Source organism: Protopterus annectens, chromosome 1.part2 (assembly GCF_019279795.1).
Source record: "Protopterus annectens isolate FY-2018-M chromosome 1.part2, PAN1.0, whole genome shotgun sequence".
NCBI lineage: Eukaryota > Metazoa > Chordata > Ceratodontiformes > Protopteridae > Protopterus > Protopterus annectens.
The window spans coordinates 109380039-109400482 of record NC_056727.1 but is presented as its reverse complement, the minus strand read 5'-3'; the positions used below and the strand labels follow the sequence as shown (position 1 = coordinate 109400482).

At 42.0% G+C, this 20444-nt stretch overlaps 1 protein-coding gene across 1 annotated transcript in view; it reads left to right on the top strand.

Moving 5' to 3' along the window:
• Window positions 1–20444, top strand: part of PSME4 (proteasome activator subunit 4) — a 2990260-nt gene that overhangs the window by 1541397 nt on the left and 1428419 nt on the right. The window lies entirely within an intron of this gene.

Below are 20444 nucleotides of genomic sequence, written 5' to 3'. Positions count from 1 at the left end.
TACCACATTTGATGAAATTCATTCAGAATGCCAGAGGATGCAAGATCAGATTGATCCTTGTTGCTCCATTTTGACCCTTGCAGGTTTGGTTCCCCTTCCTTAGGGCCTCATTTGATACACCCTCCTTGAATATTATATTACAATCTGGTCCACCAGAGTCACCCATCTGGATCTAAAAGCCCTAAAGTTAACTTCATGGTTCCTCCAATTCCAAAAATAGCCAGCGATGCCAGGCAATCTTATTCAGTGGTTCACATTGTCTGCCTCTCAAAAATAGTCTACCAAAAAGATATATAAAAGCAAACAGAAATACATTTCTAATTGAATTTCCTTGAAAGAATTGGATCCCTTTTCTGTTCCTCTTCCATTGATTTTAAAGTTTCTATCAGAAGTTTTTCAGAATGGGTCCAGTTTCTCCACTGTCAAGGTGCAGATGGTTGCTATATCAAATTTTTCACATAGGGCTTAATGACACCTCTGTAGCCTCTCTTAAAATCCTCAAAGCCTTCCTCGTTAGGCCCCCAATCAGGGATTCATTTCCCCATGGGACCTCACTATCATGCTTCAAGCCTTGACTCAGAAACCTTTTGAACCAGTGTATCTCATGGAAAACCATTTTTCTTTTGAAATTACATCCACTAGAGGGATCTCTGAATTACAAGCGCCATCTTGTAAACCACCATATCTCATTTTTCATAAAGACAGGTTGGCATTCATAGGGTGATACTAGGCTATCTGCCCTAGGGCATTTACAAGCTTAGCCAGAGTGTGTTTGAATTTCGCCACCCTTTTTAGATTAGTTGACTGTCCCTCTGTATAGTAGGTCACAGAAGATAGCCCATTTAAGGTTAGTTTACCGTGCCTCTGTCTAGCAGTGACACAGAAGAGATCCCCGGGGTAAATTTACGATCTCCCATCCAAACGTCAAGATTCTTCTTGAAGAGGGTCATTGAGGGGCTCTGTCTAACATGGATTGGGATTTTGTTCCAGAGTGAGGGGAGCCTGTGGGATATGAATCTGTCCCTCCAGCATGTTCTATTTATTTCTGTGCTGAGGTTTAAGTCACTGGTGCGTGTAGCTCTGATGGATTTGGATTTCTTGAGGTGGAGCATGTCCATTAATTCTGGGTTGGACATGGCTTTATACGTCAGGCACAGATCGCTTCTGAGTAGGCCGTAAGCAACTGAGTAGAGCTGGAGTTTCTTTAGCCTAACTGCATAGGGCATCTGTTTGAGCCCCTTGATCCTCTTGGTGAGGTACTTTTGAGGTCTTTCTAGTTGTAGCAGGTGTCGGGTAAGGTACATCCCAAATGGGGCATTGTATTCAATTATGGGCCTGATGAGTGATGAGTAGAGGGGCACAATGACCTCTCTTGATCTAGATGTGAACCCCTTCATGATCAGGTGGGCTATATAGAATGTCTTTCTAACCACTTTGGCAATGTGATTGTCAAAGGAGAGATTGCAATCTACTTGGGTCCCCAAATCCCTAATTACTTCTTCCGTACTTAATGGATTACCACCTATGTGGTAATTTGTGGGCACTTTGTTTTTCCCAAAGGGGATGACTATGCACTTTTTGGCATTTAGTTTTAGGCCATGGCTCTGGCACCAGTTATCTGTCTCTGTGAGACCTTTTTGGAGGATGCTTGTGTCAGCCGGCGAGTTGATTATGGCCCCCAGTTTGCAGTCATCTGCAAACTTTGTCAGCCATAGTCCTCCTGTGTTAGCCTGTACCTCAGAGAAATATATACCGAACAAGAGAGGTCCCAGGACTGAGCCTTGTGGGACACCACTTGTAACTGGTTTAGAGTCTGACATGGCACCTGCAATTCTGACCATGTGGGTTCTATCCCTAAGCCAGTTTGCAACCCATCTTGTGACATAGGGGTTGATATTTAAGCTGGTGAGCTTATTTATGATGCCCAAGTGGGGTATTGTGTCGAAGGCTTTTGCAAGGTCAAGGTAGGCTGTATGGACTACCTTCCCTTCATCTATGGCCTTCGTGACTGTTTCAGAGAAATCGACCAGGTTTAAGAGGCAAGATCTGCCCTTAACAAAGCCGAATTGGGTAGGATCCAGTGTTTGGAGGTTCCCAATGTCTTTGTTTATGAGTTCCATGATGATACGCTCCATAGCTTTGCAGACCAGGCTAGTTAAGCTTATAGGGCGATAGTTTCCGGGGTCCGTTGTGGCACCACCTTTATGGAGTGGGACCACTGTTGCTGTACGCCATTCTTTGGGTACATATCCTGTTGTAAGGCTGAGACTGAACAGTGATTTTAAGTGAGGGTTCAGTTCTTCTTGGAGCTTGTGTAAAACGCAGCCCGGGACATCGTCCGGTCCCATTGATGCTGTGTTTTTTGCTTTGGAGAGGGCGGCTCTCACCTGTGCATCTATGATGTCAGGGAGGCTACACTCTGTTGGGATAGTCATTTGCTCATTTGGGGGGTTTGCACTGAACCTGTCTGCCAGGATGTTGGCAATGTCTGTGGGTTCACTGTATTTTTTGTCATTTTGCACTAACTCAGAGCATATCTGGGAGTTTCCACCCAGGTTTCTGACATAACTAAAGAAGGCCTTGTGATTATCTTTAGCGTCTTGTGCAATTTTTCTTTCGAAGCTAGCCTTAGATGATGTTATGAGGGATCGTAGTTTCTTGCTAGTACTGATCAGAGTTGCCTTCCCTTTCAGGGATTTTGCTCTATCATGTAGTAGCTTCCTCCTTCTGTTGTACAGCTTATTTATGGCTGGGGTCCACCAGACAGGTCTCCTGCCTTTGGAGGAGTGTGTCTTGGTTTTATTTGGGATAGCACGATCCATGCATTCCTGTAGGTATCCATAGAATGCGTTTGTAAAGGATTCTGCAGTTTGGGCCGTATTTTCCACTGGCCCTGGATCTTTGAAGGATTCCACCTCGGTTTTGAGAAGTTTTTGACCATGGTTTCCTTTGCTGGGGGTGGGGACGGGATATGGATGTCGATAGTGATTAATTTATGGTCAGATCTTACCAATGATTGGTATACCTCTGGTATGGAACATAGAGTCCCCATGTTGGTGATGATCAGGTCCAGTATGTTTCCCCCTCTTGTGGGAGTGGTGACCAGTTGTTCCATAGCATTTGAGTTTATAAATTCTAGGAACCGTTGGGCTAGGGTGTTGGGGCTTGAGTAGTGCTCTCAGTCTATGTTTGGGTAGTTAAAGTCACCCAATATAATGGTGTTTGGAGAGACCTTCATATTCTCCAGTGTCTTCAGGAAAGCCGAGTGGGGTTCCTGAGTTTGGTAGGGTGGTCTGTAGCAGGCTACAAACTGGAAGGCAGTTTTGCCCACTGTTAGTTGCACATGGATGGTCTCAGATGCTTCGTGCAGTGCCACTAGCCTGGAGGTATGGGTATCTTTGATGAATACGGATACTCCCCCTCCTCTTGTGGTTCAGTCTGAAAAGCATGGTATGAGGTATAGCCTGGTAGTGCTGGGGTGCTCTCGGGAGCCTTGAACCAGGTTTCTGTTACTGCACAGATACTGAGGAGAGTCTCGAGTGCGTGCATCTTGAGGTTTAGACTTTTGGCGTTGAGCAGCATTACCCTTGGTTTCTTTTTCCTTGTGTTGTCTAAGGAGGTGGGTTTGTCTTTTGAGCCTTGCCTAAAAAAGGCACTATGGGGGTGGCAAGAGCCTTGGCCAGTATTCGAAAACCCAGGGGTGATGGGTGTAAGCCGTCCCTAGCGAAGCAACGTGGCTTGTCAAGCATGTCATCCCAGGCTGACAGACAGACGTTGAGAACTAATTCTTCTTTCCTACAAAAGATAGCTTCTGGTGACCAGACAGACTTCACCTGAGGTTCCTAGGTTCTTCGGATGATACTAGGCTGTTGGCCCAGAGGCCCTTATAAGCTTAGCCAAGAATTTTCCCCATGTTCCCACAAAGTTAGCACTTGTTTCCCCTGCCCAGCAGGGACACAGGTGGGATCCCAGGGGTGTATTTTCTGTTTCACATCCAGTCGTCCAGGTTCCTGTTAAAGAGGGCTATGAGGTACTCTGTTTGACATGGAGAGGGAGTTTATTCCACCGATGGGGGAGTCTTTGGAACACAAGTCTATCCCACCAACAAAGTTCTGTTAATGTCACAGACCATGTTGAGGTCTTGTGTGCGAGTTTCGCTAGTGGAGTTTGACTTACAGATATACAGCAACTCCATCAAGGCTGGGTCTGAGATGGCCTTGTATGCCAGACACAGGTCACCTCTGAGCAGTCTGTATGAGACTGAGTAGAGGGACAGGGCTTTTACCCTATCTGTGTAGGATAGGTGTTGGAGACCCTAAAAGTGCAGAACCATTCCACTTTAAAAGTCACTGGGGGAGTCACACTTGCTTTTGTGGGGAGATGCACATAAACACACAAAGTGGGCTGCAGTGAGATTAGAACCCCTACCTATCTGGTCTTGCACACTACAGATCACAGTATTTAATGCACATGCCACAGCTGAAGTCTGTGAAGTGAAGTTAAAATGTCTTTCTTTTTATGGTATTGACATATTCCTTCAACTGTGGTACCTAAAGTTTTTTTTCAGTCATAGGAGTGAATCATTGCTTTAGGTGTAACTCTGCAAACTCGATCTGAGGTACTTTAGTGGAGAAGAGGTGATTTTGGGTAGGAGAGAAGTCAGAGCATTGGATCTACAGCTTTAGAAGAAGGTGCCAAGGTCGGATCCAGTCAGATCTGACAACCCAAAAGTTAAACCAGACGAAAATGAGACAACACTGATCTATCTTTTTGGTAAGTATATAACTTTGATTTAATGTCAAGTGACATACACACACACCACACCACAGGTGCATAGCAATTACAGCCACATTCTTGATTGAATTCACCTTGCATATCTCATTGTGATCAAATGAATGAAAGAAATCCATGCTGTGCAAAGCATTGCAAGCCCCCATGTAACTCTGTTATCCTTGATTCTGCAGAATGTCCCTGATTTTACCTCATATTCTTGCTTTGTCCCTCATGAACATTTTATTTTCTGGTACATCACTGAGGATTGCAATCGGTTAATAAAGCCAGCAGTTTCCTGCTTCGTTTTTTCCAAAATGGTTCAGTTGAGAGGCATGTGCTGTCCTGCTCACTCTTTATCTCTCTCACACACACACACACACACACACACACACACACACACACACACACACACACACACGTCCACTTGCTTTGTCTTTGTCTCTCTGTCTCATAATTACTTACTTTTTCTTTTTCCCACCTCACTAAATGTGGCTTTCTAAAAACATGCTTATCGAAGAGAAAGTAAAACAAGTCTTTGTTACTGCTGATGCAGTCACTTTTGCTATTTCTTTTTTTTTTTGTATTTGCACTCAGAAAATGGCAAAGCCCTGTTTAGTGAGTGTAAAAATGGCAGCCAATTGCCTTTTTTCAGTCTCTCTAACTATGCTGTCATGAAGCAGTGGACTTGTTTTTTTACTGGGCAATATCTGTACATTAAATCCATTATTGGAGAATGATCCACAGTAGGATAGCAATGTACGTGTTGCCACTATCTAAAAAGAGTAAAGTTTTTTGAACACATTTGCCAACTGTTTAAACTGCACAGATAGAATTCCGTCATGGAACAATCATAGATATTAAAATATAAGTGTAAAATAAAGTGGCAGTGGTGACTCGAAACTCTAGAACAGTGAAACAACATAGTTAAGCAAGGTATATGTCACTTTCAGTTTTTTTTTTAATTTTCTTATTCTGGAAAAGAATCTAAATAATTCAGGGGGGGTTAGTCCCTTGTTTTTTTTTTTTTTTAGGGGGGGGGTCCTTGCCGCTTAATCTACCCATCTGTTCCTGTTACGGTGAGATCAACTCCTGGCCTGTTAGCTTCCTGAGAGGCAGAAGTTTCTGCTTTTTGGCCTAACTTTGACCCCTCATGGCTAACATGGCACCCACGTCAGCTTTTATATTGATATTCAATTACTCTTTGGCTTTACTTGTCATAACTGTTTAAACTACATGGTTGTACATCTGATATGGTTTGTTTATTATTTTTTAATAAAAAAAAAAAAACTATTACTGGCAGTAGTTTTTTCTACAAAATGTATCATAATTACTATATTTTTTCTTAACCTTTATAGAAGTACTTAAATACTCTGATGATCTGGATCATAACACTGTCACTATCAGTGTGTGTGCTTTGTGGAGTTAATGTTTCTTACTTTTCAATTCTTGCATGACACTTGATGTTTTTATAGAGCATGAGTACAATACTTAAAATATTTGTAATAGTGTCTAGGGCCTTTTCCTCTTCAGGTCCCTTTGAAAATAAGTGCAGTCCCAGTAGGGTAATTCAGTTCATAAAACAAAATATACATATAGCAGAAAGAAAACTGTGTGTGCCTAAACATGTCCTCTTGAATTTGTAACGTTCCAATTTACTGTTTCTGTCTCGACTAGTAAAATATTCTTTTTTGTTGAACATGTTGATCTACTTTAAGACATAAACTAATATGATTGTAGACCCTTTGAATGTTAACTGTATTGCTTCACAAGTGTGATAGCTAAGAGTGTTATCTTGGATGCTCGTTACAGCTGCTGCCAGATCCTTGTTTGTTGCATTGTGTCTCGCGGGTTCTCCTACAGTTTTGTAAGGTTGTGAAAGGTTAAACATATTCATAGGGTTTATTTATTTTGGCCTGTTTTTTATATTACAGTGTTAAAGGTGACTGCCTTTTTAAAATCACAATAGGTTGTTTCTAGCGGTTGTCTAAAGTTTATATGTTAGGTGGGGAGGTGTTTACTTACAGATGTATGGAGTTTTTTTTAAATCTCTTTAGGTGAGCTTAATAACCATCCTGCTGTGAAGATATTTTTTATGCATTTGTTTCTTCTTTAGTAAGGATCAGTGAATTACTTTTTTAAATAAACTTCTTGTGTTTCTTGGCCTGGACTGTTTTCATGAAATGAACTGTAATTTTGGAGTGATGTGCATTGACAGTAAAATACCTTTAAATACATTTCTGTTACTGCTCTTGTGGTTGTAGTTTCTGTTGTGGGTCCTGTTTGTTTATATTGCCTGTGTCAGAAGGTCAAGTTTAATATGTTTTTACTGTTTTGCAGGTAAACTGAATATAGGTATGTGATGTATTACAAATAATGTTAAGGTGGCCTGTATGCAGTTTGTGCATCTTAGTAAGAGAGAGTGAGTGGGTCTTTGCTCAATTTTGTGTCTCCTAATGTTGTTTTAATAATATCAGAAACCTGTTTTGGAAGGTTTTTAAACCACGTAATAGGTGGTATACATCTCTGCAAAAGTTACGGTTGGATTGCTATCCCTGTCTTGTTCCCTCTTGTACTCCTTTTAGAGAAGAGACTCATTTTACCAGAAGAAATGATTCTACCTGACCACCTATTTCTGGAAGAGAAAGTTTAGAGAGATGTTCTTCAAAGGGACCACTGCTGTAGTATGAATCATAGCATGTGGAAGTTATACTAAAGGTGGTCATCCAACACTGCAGTCTGACCTCTGAGCCTTTGGATGCCCCGCCACACAGGGCCATCCTCTCCCATGCTACAGTTTGTCAGTACGAGATGTGTTATGAATGGAAGGAAGGCACTTGTACCATCTTCAGTTCATTTTTTGGAACTTGAGTGATAAGATTTCAGTCAGTGTCTATTTCAAGTGTTTGTGTGGTACTATATCAGTAGAGATCTCTACTCATTTGCTGTCTGTCACTTGCTCTAAATGGCAAGTGATGTAACTCCCACTAGCCTGATTCAAATGAACTACTTAGCCATTCTACTGCCTGAGCATAGTAAATTACAGAGCCCTGACTCAAACTCTAAAACTTCTACCCGGTCCCTAACCCAAATTTTTATTCCCTAAAACTCACCTTCTGCTCCCTAAACCTAAATTTCACAGTGGCTTTCAAACTCCAAAACTCTCCTCCTATTCCCTAAACCCAAAGTCCCAAATTGTTCCCTGACTTTAAAACTTCCCTCAGCTTTCCTAAACTTTAATGCCCTAATTGACCCCTAACCCTAAACCTCCTTTCTCTCTCCCTAAACCTAAATTCCCTAATAGTTTGCTAAACCAAATCTCCTCATTAGCTCCGTAATCCAAAATTCTTCGAGCACTTGCTAAACCTAACACTCCCCTCCCACTTCATATACGTAAATTCCCCTATTGTTTCTTAACCCTAAACTGTCCTTTCTTGCTCCATAAACCTAAATTTCTCTGCTGATCGATGCCTAAAAATTAATCTTGCACTCCCTCCCCACAGCTGCTGCACTTACCAGACTTGAACCTTGCGTGTACACATTATTCATATGTGAGTCAGTCCATATGAGCTGCAACATGTTCAAGTCCCCATCTGTGAGGCTATGATTTGTGAATAGTCACAACTCAAACTGCTAAAGTAGACATTGCCAGTTACTGTAATCCAAGTGACTTCCAAAACTGTGATAAATACCCATTTGAAGATACTTTTCTGGCCTTTGTACAATTTATTGTGGTATTATTTCATGCCATTTAGCTCTCTTGACTATGACTTAGTTTCTAAAGCCACAGGCATCTGTGGAGAGGTCATCAACATTGTTTTCTTTTGGCCAGTAAGGACCACTGAAGACCTTTAATTCTCTGTTCTGCCTTGGCAGTTATCTAAATCTCTGAGTGTAAGTTTGTGTTTTTCTTTTTTTTAACCAGAAGATTTTACAACTTAGAGCATGTAATTTGACCATTTTCCTACACTGTAAAAAGCTTCTTGCTTTAGGACAAGGTGTGGCCATCCCTGTTTTGGAAGGAAAATTATCTTCAGAAATCACAGGAAGACTTTATAAGCTTGTAAAGAAAATGGTTAAGAAGTTAGCAGCCAAAAACTTCTGCTGGCAGAGAAAGCACAAGGCTTTGAGACCCCACCTGTCCTGCAAGGGTCTGACCATGATGGACAGTTTTTGCCTATCTGAGGACAATGATTATACGTGTCTTTCCCTGCCTCGCTAAGTGCCTGACTCAGGCTACCTCAAAGGAAGAGCTGAAGGGGGGGGAGCCATGCCTGCATATCTCATTGTTTCTGTCAACCTACATAAGTCATTGTTTTCTAGCATACATCAAGATCTTTCAGAGGGCAGTATTGGACACCTAGAGAGGCATGTTGTCCTTCCTTGTAAGTGTTCCTTGCATGATAAATTTGTCTAGACAGCTGAGAAGGTGCACCTTATTGCCTGGGCCTGCCTTAGTTATGGGGTCACATGCAGTTTTCCTTTGTGATGGTTCTTCAGTTCAAGCTCCATGAGTAGCACCTAAAAAAAGTCTGTGGGAAAGTTACATGCAGCCATTAGAAGAGAAAATCCTTCTTACTCCACCCACAAGAAGGAGGCTGCACTGGAAGACACCAAAACTCAAGACCAACCCAGGCCCTCCCTTCTCTCTCTCTCTCTCTTTTTTTTCTAAATTCCAGGCCCTGCATAATCCACGACAGCAGACTGCTATAGTTTTGACATACCCTTTCCAAGAGCCTGTAACTGCAAGAAAAATGATCCATTAAAATCAGGAGCAAACATATAGATGTGAAGAAAATAATGTACATCATGTGTGCCATGTATGTCTTCAAAAGGGTATTCAGTCCATGTATCATTCAGAGAATAACACTAATCCATGGTCATACAGTACATTAAAAAGCAAGGGGGCATTGCAGCCTGGCCTTGCTTGATTGCTTGGGTCTTGTCATTACAGCTTGATCATCTTCTTCAGTCATTTTATATTTCCAGCTTATAGACATAAATAGTAGACCACCAGCTCAGTCTGTTGGGCAACCTACATGAATTGAAGCTGGGTGAGGATGCGGTCTTAAGTGTAGTAAAGAAACTTGGTAGCTGCCATATAGACTTGTTCATAGGTAGGTACTAGGCTATCAGCCCTAGGGCCTATGTAAGCCTAGCCAACAAGGTTCCCTGGCTTTTGCCACCCAAGGTTGCTATTTACTTGCGCCCCTGTCTAGCAGGGCCACCAAAGTGATTCCTGTGGTGAATTTCCTATTACCCATCCAGTCATCAAGATTTTTCTTGAAGAGTGCTAGTAAAGAACTTTGCTTGACATAGATAGGTAGCTTGTTCCAGAGTATGGGAAGTCTCTGGGACAGGAATCTATCCCTCCAGCATGTTCTGTTACTTGTGGTGACGAGGTTTAGGTCTCTAGAGTGTGTGACTCTGAGAGACTGGGATTTCTTTAGGTGTAGCATTTCTAACAGCTCTGGGTTTGACATAGCTTTACATGTTAGGCAGAGATCACCTCGGAGTAGGTGATATGCTATGGAGTAAAGCCAGAGTTTTTTGAGGCAGTTAGTATAGGATAACTGCTTGAGACCCATAATCCTCTGTGAGGTATTTTTGTGGCCTCTCCAGCTGTTGCTTATGCCTTGTAAGGTACATTCCAAATGGGGCGTTGTAGTCTATAATGGGTCTGATGAGAGCCGAGTAGAGGGGGAGAATGACTTATTTTTTCCTGGATGAGAACCCTTTCCTGATGAGGTGTGCCACATAGAAGGATTTCCTGACTACTGTGAGGATGTGATTATCAAAGGAGAGGCTACTGTCCACTAGAGTCCCGAGGTCTCTTATCACGCCTTCAGTGTTAAGTAGGCTGCTGCCTATGTGGTAGTTCATGGGTACTGGGTTTTTACCAAAGGGGATGACGATGCACTTTTTGGCATTGAGCTTGAGGCCATGGCTCTCACACTAGGCATCAGTATCGGTCAGGCCCTTTTGCAGGATGTCCACGTCGTTTAGGGACTCTACTATGGCACCCAGTTTGCAGTCATCTGCGGATTTTGTCAGCCAGAGGCCCTCTGTTTTAGCCTGTTCTTCAGAGAAGTAGATCACAAACAGGAGGGGATCCAAGACTGAACCCTGTGGTACTCCACTTGTCACAAGTTTGGAGTCAGATTTGAAGTCTGCAATTTTTACAGTGTGGGTTCTGTCAGTGAGTTAGTTGGCGACCCCATCTTGTGACCTACAGATTTATACCAAATTTGGTGAGTTTCTGTATGATACCAGAATGGGGGGTGGTGTCGAAAACCTTGGCGAGGTCGAGATAGGATGTGTGAACTGCGTTACCCTTGTCCACAGCTTTGGTGACTGTTTCAGAGAAGTTGATCGGGTTCAGGAGACATGATCTGCCCCTCACAAACCTGAACTGGGTGGGGTCCAGAATTTGGTGGTTACCAATATCCTTGTTTATGAGTTCCATGATGATACGTTCCATGGCCTTGCAGTCCAGGCTGATCAGGCTAATAGGGCGATAGTTCCCGGGGTCCGTGGTGGCTCCCCCTTTGTGGAGTGGTACAACTGTTGCAGTGCGTCATTCAGTGGGTACAAAGCCTGTTGAGAGGCTATGATTGAACATGGTGCTTAGATGGAGGGCTAGTTCATTCTGAAGTTCATATAGAATGCAGCCAGGGATATTGTCCTGGATGCTGTGTTCTTGGCTTTCGATAGTGCATTTTTCACCTATCTTCATAGATTAGTACTAGGCTAACTGCCCTTGTGGTGGCCATTGTAAGCCTAGCCAATTACTCCATGTGAAAATCAAACTTACAGGACAGCCATCAACGCTAACAATTTGCTGCAGCATCCCCTGGAAGGAAACTGTGCATTGAATAAAGTTCTGTGTTTCCTGAAACCAGGAACTTTTGTGTACCTTACCTTCCATCTCCCTCATTCCACAGGTGGATTTAAAGACAAGAAAATACAAGACATTACTTTTTGTGATAATCCTAAATGAGTCAAAGCAAGCATGTTTCTCCTAATTAGTAGACTGTGTAGTCCTCTTTGCAACCCAACAGAATGGATCTCTAGTCCGTCAAGACCTCAGAGTTTCATTCAGTGTTTGAATGTTTATGGCTGTTTACTGAAGAAATGTACACCCAGCATTGGTTTGTATACCACAGAGGGCTAGAAAATCCGGTACCAGTAAATCATGCTGAATGGAAGAGGTTGTCTGTGGCATCAGCAACCATGAACATACAGCATCCACTTCTGTCCCTCTTATGATGCAGTACCTCTTGGGACTGTTTACTCAGAATTTGGCTTGTACATCTATAAAAGATCATCTGTCAATTTTCTGTACTTGTACAGGAAGAGGTCAAGTAAGATTTGGGTATCACCAAAATCAGTCATTTCACAAGTTTGAGAAGTGCAAAGTTGCCAGCAGTTTTACTCACAAGGCCCATAATCCTGATATGCTGTGCTGAGATGTATTGTCCCTAGTGTGAAGTAAGTGTTTTGTTTCACCTTCCTCCTAACTGTGCTCTCATATTGGGGTATTTTCTTAATACTTTATTAAATTATCATTTAAGACATAGACACACATACATTAATAGAAGACACACATACATTAATAGAAAACAAAATCTATTAACATTTTTTCATATTTATGCATTATATATTACATATATGTTTATCCATTATGTATTAAATATATGATTTGATGTTGTCAATCTTCATCTATTCTTGACTAATGGGTTACGGTTCCAATCCTCGGAATTGATCTGGCCGTTCTATAGCTCATGTCGGCTAAAAAAATCTCTCGAGCTGCAAGTTTACCCACAATTCCCCTCTCCGGTTTACCTCTGATCTCGTTTGCCGCTCTTGTGAATAAGACGTGGCAGCCAACTCTCTCGTAGCCAAGTACTTTTACATTAATATTATTATAACTATTTCTTCTCTTTTTTATAACTGATTTCTTCATAATTTATTAATTTAACTATTGTCTACCCTTGAGTGTGTGATTTCCTTCTACCGCTAGTAGTGTTTCTTTTCCCTTACCATTGTTGGTAGACTTTCTTTCTTTCTTTAGTGTGTGTGTGTGTGTGTGTGTGTGTGTGTGTGTGTGTGTCTGTGTCTGTGTGTGTGTGTGTGTGTGTGTGTGTGTGTCTGTGTCTGTGTCTGTGTTAGTGATAGATATGGCAGAGAAGCCAAAATCTTCTACCACAGGCTTTAAACAATGTACAAAAATGCCAAACTCAGACAATCACGAAAAATGTGTATATTGTTTGGGTATTCCTCACTTGAGTGTAGTTTGTTCCATTTTCCAGGGTTTTAGTAATAGAACCTTGGCAGAGAGAAAAAAATAATTGATCTTCAAAGGGCTTTTTAAGGCCCCCTTTCGAGAAAGCTTTGTCCAAGGCTGACCAGTCTCTGCCGGCCTCTGGCTCTAAGTCCTCTCACTCGGTGCCATCATCCCCTTCAGCACCGACCATTAGGAAATGCAAGCATGCCTCTGATGGTTTCGCCACAGAACCAAAACCCAAGATTGAAAAACTTTCGGAACAGTCAGTCTCCAGCACCAAAAAGTTATTTAGTGCCTTCTACACCAGCTATGTCTGTAGTTCAGAGCTCTAGCTCTATGGCTACAGCCACCTCTACAGCTCCGACGCCGGTGCCAACTATTACTCCTGTTACTCAACAGTTGGTGCCAAAATTAATGATAGTCTCAGAACCTAGGTCTACGTATTCACCATCTGTACACCCTTTCCATAGACAGTTACCTAGTCCTTTCCTAGAGATACCCGAGTCTCCTTCAGCCTTTTCAACACACTTCACTAGAAGTATTTCGGAAATGTATGTTGTTAGGTTGGTGGACCAGATCTTGGCAGCCCAGGGTCTACCCACTTCTGTTCAGCCCCCTGTCCCCTGCGGAGCAGGTGTTTTTTCTCCGTCTACACCCAATTATTCTCCACCTCTAACCCCTTCACAGGTCCGGCTCCGACATCCCAGGTTCCAATGCCTTCGGTGGCTACAGCTTTGTCCTCTACACCAAGTCTGGCTCTGGCCCCCTCGGTGCCATTGGCACTATCAAGTCCCCAGGACTGTGTCCTTGCCATTGAGCACGGAGAGTGCGTGTCAGTTTTGAGGTTTTCTACGGAGTCATCCATATCTGTTACAGCTGTGGCAGCAATGGACCCATCCTTGTTCTGGTTTGTCAGGTGGGGCTCTCGGGGCAGGTGTGTGACCCCGGTTCCAAGTTTGTCTCTGTTCCAGGCTCCCATCCCTCCTCAGGGGGTCTTGCCTTTCAGGCTATAGAAAGGGGCACATCAATATAACCCTTATTGTTTCCAAACTTAATAGTTTTTGGGATTTTAACTTTGATAGTGAATTAAAAGCTAAGTTAGGTATGAAGCCTAAAGTTGGGTACAGCAGAAGGACAAACTTGAAGGAGATTTTAGAGCTCCATGAAGAAAAGGGGTATGGTTATTATAAATCAGATATGCATAAATGTGGAGCCTGTAGTTACTATAAATGTATAAATGATGGTCCCTATGTCTCCATAGGTAGTTACAGAAGAACCCTACAATGATCTGGGTTTTGTAATTGCAACACCAGAAATGCTGTGTATGTGACAACCTTCACACCATGCCCAGGATTTTATGTAGGGAAAACCACATAGAGGCTAAGGGATAGAATTGCTGAACATATCAGAGATGTTAAAAACAAGAAATGTAGTAGTGCCTTTTATGTACACAGCAAATCTGTGTTAATTTTAAAAGGTTCTTATTTTTCATGATAGATAAGGTGGAATACAGTGAAAGGGGTGGGGATGATAAATTGGAGATAGAGGTGAGGGAGACTAAGTGGCAGCTGAGGGTGAATGTTAAACAAGAGCCAGGTTTGAATTAAGGTATTTCAATTGCAGCAGTGTTAAACAAAGGGGCTAAAAAATATAATTGGATATAATTAACCTAGGGACCAAATGAAGTAATATTTTTAACTGTGTATATAGTTATGTTTAGGAATATTAATTTTGGTTGGTTTGTGTTGAAAAAAGTGAATGTATCTTTAAGGGTATTGTTTTAAATTGATTGTTAGTTGTGCAACATGCTAATGTATTTAAGTGAGAGTGTTAAGGGTATTGTTCCTCTGAAGATGCCTGTTTGTTGTGAGGGCGAAAGCGTTTAGTCACTTTTTACAAATTGTTGTTATTAAGGTGAGGTTCGTTTTTGCCACTGGTGTGGTTCTTTTTTTGTTTGAGAACAGTGTTTCAGTGGCCTTTGGCCAGTTTTGTTTGTGGTTATGGAAAGGGCTTTAGCCAGTGCTTCTTCTCACATGGTTCCTGGGTTATTGGAGTCTTCCCCTGTGACCCCAGGTTTCTCAGTTCAGCCACTAACCTCTTCCCCTGGACAGCACACATCACGGTCGCAAGATGTGCCTTCTAAAGGTACTCTCTCTTCTCAGATGTTCCCATAGAAGAGCCCCCTCAGAAGAGATCGTGTAAGAGGAAACACCTTGATTCTCCGGAAGAATCCTTGACAGAAGACACAGATGTTGATGATGGGGAGGGTTCCCCATGGTCACACCTGGAAGAAGTCTCTTTTGGAGACATTCTGGAGATCCTAAAGCAGAGGGGTGATTGGAAGTCCGAAGACCCATCCTCAGAAATCTGTGTACTTGTAGGACTTTGCATGCCCATCTTCCTCCTGACGATCTAATTAAAATGATTGCTCAGTGGGTTTGTAAGGCTCCTGATTCTATGGAACCAGTCCCCCAGGGACCTGATAAGATACTTACTGCCCCAGAAGACCAACCATATTGGGATAAAGGTTTAGTAGTAGATGCCCTGGTGGTAGCAGCTGCCACGAGAAAAGAACTAGCCAAGTAAAGTTCTTCTGTCCATCCCTTGAACCGAGAATCCAGGACAATGGACAGATTTGGGAAGCGGGTATATGCGTCATCGACCTTCTCCATCAGGTCATTGAACTTCTTGGCATACTTCACCAGGCTTCAAAGAAGCCATGGTTAAATCCAATCGCAGACTTCAACATTTTCTTTCAGAATTTCTAAACCCCTGCAATCAGTAATGCTGAATTCATGGATTTCGAACAGACAGACCTCCTTAAACCCTTAGATGTTTAATGTGAATTTGGACAGTTCAGCATTAGATCGGACCCCAACACAGCCGCAGTTTATACAAAGTAGTTCTAGCGCCGCAAAGATGAGTTCCTCAGTCTTGCTGCTCCTAGTAGAGCAAATATAATGGGAAGCTTTAAGAGCAAAGCCACCATGGTGGTCCATCATCTTAAACTGAGTAGCAAGAGGGAAAAAAATCTGATCCTAAATTATATAGTAGGCTTGAAATTCCTCATGTAAAAAAATTGCATCAAGAATGTCAGTAGGCTTTAAAAAAGTAACAGAGTAAACACTATTATCAGGGCTAGAAGGCCAGTCATGAACTAAAATTAGCCTCTGAAACCAAGGATAACAAGTCGTACCTCTCAACTGTACAGATTTTTGCCTCGTAACTTTGGTCTGTTTCTCACAAAAATGTGTTTTCTGGCAAATAATTGGAAAATAATTGCGGGTTGAAGTCAGAAAATAATGACAGACATTTGAGTATTAGACTTCATACCCCTAAGAAAAATTCATGCTAATGCAAAATCTCTTATTCTGTTTACTTAAGTTTGTAAGAATAATATTTAAAAAGTGTCCCTATATTTGGGCGGTTAACCCCCCCCATTATTTATGGCTTTGTCCAGATTTCTTGCTCTAAGAGGTTGAGAGGTATGTAACAAGTCCTTCTTAGTAACATTAGGAAACTATGAAATACCACCACCAAGAATATAGCAAATATGCTGTCAGGAAAATTTAGTGCAAACTTTACTTCTGAAACAACTATCTTAATCTTACAAATTCCCAAATCCCTTACGTCTTCTAATTTCACAATTAAATGTAAACTGAAGGTACACTGTAAAACTAAAAATGCTACTACCATGAAACCTTATTTATCTAGATGTTTAAAAAATATCACTAAGCATGTCCTTGTGGTGCCCGCTCCTCTAATTGTGCAACCTGAGCTTAGCTGTCTGTGTAATCTGTGTAAGAACATAACGTAGGGAAAGTTTTGTTTGATTCCATATCAGATGACTGACTTCATTAGAGAGGAGCCAGGCATTTTCCATTGTTTGTTATCCTGCCTGCAGACAGGGCTCATGAAGATGAATAGATCTGAAATGCATGTAAAAATGCATGGCTTGGGTAGACTGGTGAGTCATAATCCCAAAGGTCCATGCTATGTCTCTCCAGTGACATTTAGGCCTGATGGTCACAAATATCTTCACTGAGCGACCATTTAATCACAGACGTTTTTATTGATGTCAGACTTCTGCTGTCAGATGTTAGACTTAAGGTCATTAATCACCATTCTAAACACGTCAGCATTTCCTACAGTCACATTTTTATAGTTCCCAATGATGCTTGCATCACTAGTATGGTGGGAAAGCCCAGCTTGACTCCTTCACAGTTTGTGAAATGGTCCCTCATTGGGAAGAGGCCTCCATATCATCTAGTTGGAATGGTATGCAGTCCTAGCCTTGTAGACTCTGGAAGGAAACCTGCTTTTGAGGCCTATACTGATTAGCAAGGACTCCATTTTTCTGCTTTTCTAGGAAAAGTATGTGTAAATCATGAATTTGGACCGAGTACTTAAAATAAAAAACAGAATTTTCATGGAATTTGGCCTTTTAGGCTATAGCACTTATTCACTACAACTTATATTTCTTTTCATGTTTACTACTAATAATGCTGTTCACAAACTTCACTAAGTGTTCTGTGTGCAGAATCTGCTTTAATTTTAAACACACACACATTTAGATGTATAGAGAAGCACTAGAAAATTATAATAAAATCGTGGTAAAGATCAGAAGTTGCTCTAGGGTATAATTTCCAGAATAGATTTCCTGTCACAAATAAATCTCTGCCATTACTTAGGAAAACAGTCTGTGTTTTGATCCCTAAACAAGGAAGGGAATATGCAGTCATACCACCTCTGCTGAAATATGTGACTCTGACCATGAGGCATATATAGGGGTTTCGCCTGTCAGTGGTTCATAACCCAAGTGCAGCTGAATATGTAAGCAGACTCTATTAGCTCTCTTGAGACTCATGTAAATCAGACTGCTATGCGTTTGGCAGGGCAGGCAACCCTCCCGGTACAAGGAAGACGTGGTTGGGGCAATAGTTATGGCTGCATCTCAGAGCCTCTGTTCCACTGATGACACCCTAAATATTCTTTGTGGATATTTCTTCATAGGAAGTTACTAGGCTAATGGCCCTAGGGCCCTTACAAGCCTAGCCAAGTTCTACCCTTATTTCCATGATCAACACATATTGCCCTTGTCCAAGAGGGACACGTGAAACCCATCCAGTCATCTAGATTGCGTTTGAAGAGATACAATGAGGTGCTCTGTTTGACATGAAGTCGGAGTCTGTTCCAAAGGTGTGGTAACCTCTGGGAGAGAAATCTGTCCCTCCAGCAGGTTCAGTTAATGTCGCATATTGGGTTAAGGTCTTTAGAGTGAGTAACCTGTGTACCGTTTGACTTACGGAGGTGCAGCATTTCCAGTAAAGTAGGGTCAGATATTGCCTTGTATACAAGGCAGAGATCTCCTCTGAGTAGTGTGTATGAAACAGAATAAAGTGAGAGTGATTTCAGATGAGCCACATAGGACGGATGCTGAAGACCTTGAATTTTCCTTGTGAGGAACCTTTATGGTCTCTCCAGTTGCTGCAGGTGCTTGGAAAAGTTCATACCAAAAAGGGCATTGTACTTCTTTATTGGCCTGATGAGGGAAGAGTACAGGGAGGTTATAACTTCTTTTTTTCTTGAGGCAATGCCCTTACTTATGAAATGAGCCATATAGAATACCCATCTTGTCACTGTGGAGACATAGTAGTCAAAGGTAAGGTTGCTGTCAACCTGTGTGCCCAGGTCTCTCACAACTGAATGAGTGCTTGAAGTGTTGCTATTGAAGTAGTGGTTAGCAGGAACATCACCCTTACCAAAAGGGATGATGCATTTTTTTTGCATTGTTTAAGGCCATGACTTTGGCACCAATCGTTTGTTTGTGTAAGACCCTCTTGTAGGATGTTGACATTTGGAGATTCTGTGACCGCTCCCAGTTTGCAGCCATCAGTAAACTTCAACAATCACAGACCTTCAGTTTTTGCTTGTACTTCGGAGAAATAGATTTCAAGCAGTAGCGGTCCCAGGACTGATCCCTGTGGAACACCACTGGTTACAGGTCTGCTGCTGGAGATGGATTCCCCTGTTTTGACTGTATGGGTTCTATTGGTGAGCCAGTTAGCGACCTAGCTAACAAAATAAGGATTGATACCTAGCTGGGTGAGTTTGTCAATGATGCCTGAGTGGAAGATAGTGTCAAATGCCTTGGCTAAGTCTAGGTAGGATGTATGCACAGATTTCCCCTCTTCCAGGGCCTTGGTGACTGTCTCAAAGAAGTCCACAAGTTTTAAGAGGCACGATCTCCATTTGACAAATCCATATTGAGTAGGGTCAAGTGTCTGGAGATTACCTATATCTTTGTTGATAAGGTCTATGAAGATTCGCTCCATGGCCTTGCAGATAATGCTAGTCAGACTAATAGGTCTGTAGTTCCCAGGGTCAGTAGAACTATCACCTTTGTGCAGGCAAATAACTGTGGCTGTTTTCCATTCAGCTGAGATTTAACCGGTGCTTAAATTATGATAGAAGAGTATCCAATGGTGTTGCTAATTCTTGTTGGAGCCCATGTAGGATGCAGCCTGGGATGTTATCAGGTCCCATAGATGCTGTGTTTTTGGCCTTAGGGCATTTATGACCCGCATTTTAGAAATACAAGCTAGGGAACATGATAGGGATGTCATGGGGTACATGTGGCAGGGACAGGGGAGTGAAGTTTTCACAGAACCTGTTGCCCAACAGGTTAGCTATGTCCACAGGCTCAGTATATGTGGTATCATTAACTACCAGTTTGGCACAGATCTGGGCCTTTCCTTTAAGGTTATGGATGTAACTAAAGAATGCCTTATGGTTGTCTTTAATTGAGGAAGCTAATTTGGATTTGTAGTTTGCTGTGGATGACGTCACAAGAAGTCTTATTTACTTGTTTAAGCTGAGGAGGGAGTGTTTCCAGTTTAGGACTCGCTCCCTTTTACTCTTAGATAGCAATTTCTTCCTCTTATTGTAAAGTCTGTTAATGGCAGTTGTCCACCAGACTGGTTTGCTCTTCCTTGAGGAGCTTGTTTTGGTCCTATCAGATACCGCTGAGTCAGTGAAGTTATACCGACTCAAAGAAATGACTGGCTTGTGCATCCCCAGTGGCTGGGTTCTGTAAACACTTACAACCAAAGATCCTAAGTCTTCCAGACTTTGTTGCATATTTGGGAGACGTACATATATCCTCCCATTATTTTTTGTGAATTGATTATCCAATCTCTCTTCCCAATCCTTTCTAACCTCCTCTGATGCTTATAGTTATTAATGCAGTATTTGATATACTCTAGTATTTATTCATTTTTTAACAGCAGCTTCTGTTCTAGATTCTACTAAAAAATCTACCAGTGCTGGTCTTTCATGTAGGATCTCCCTATTTCTTTCGATTTGCCTGTACTGTGATGTCAGTCTG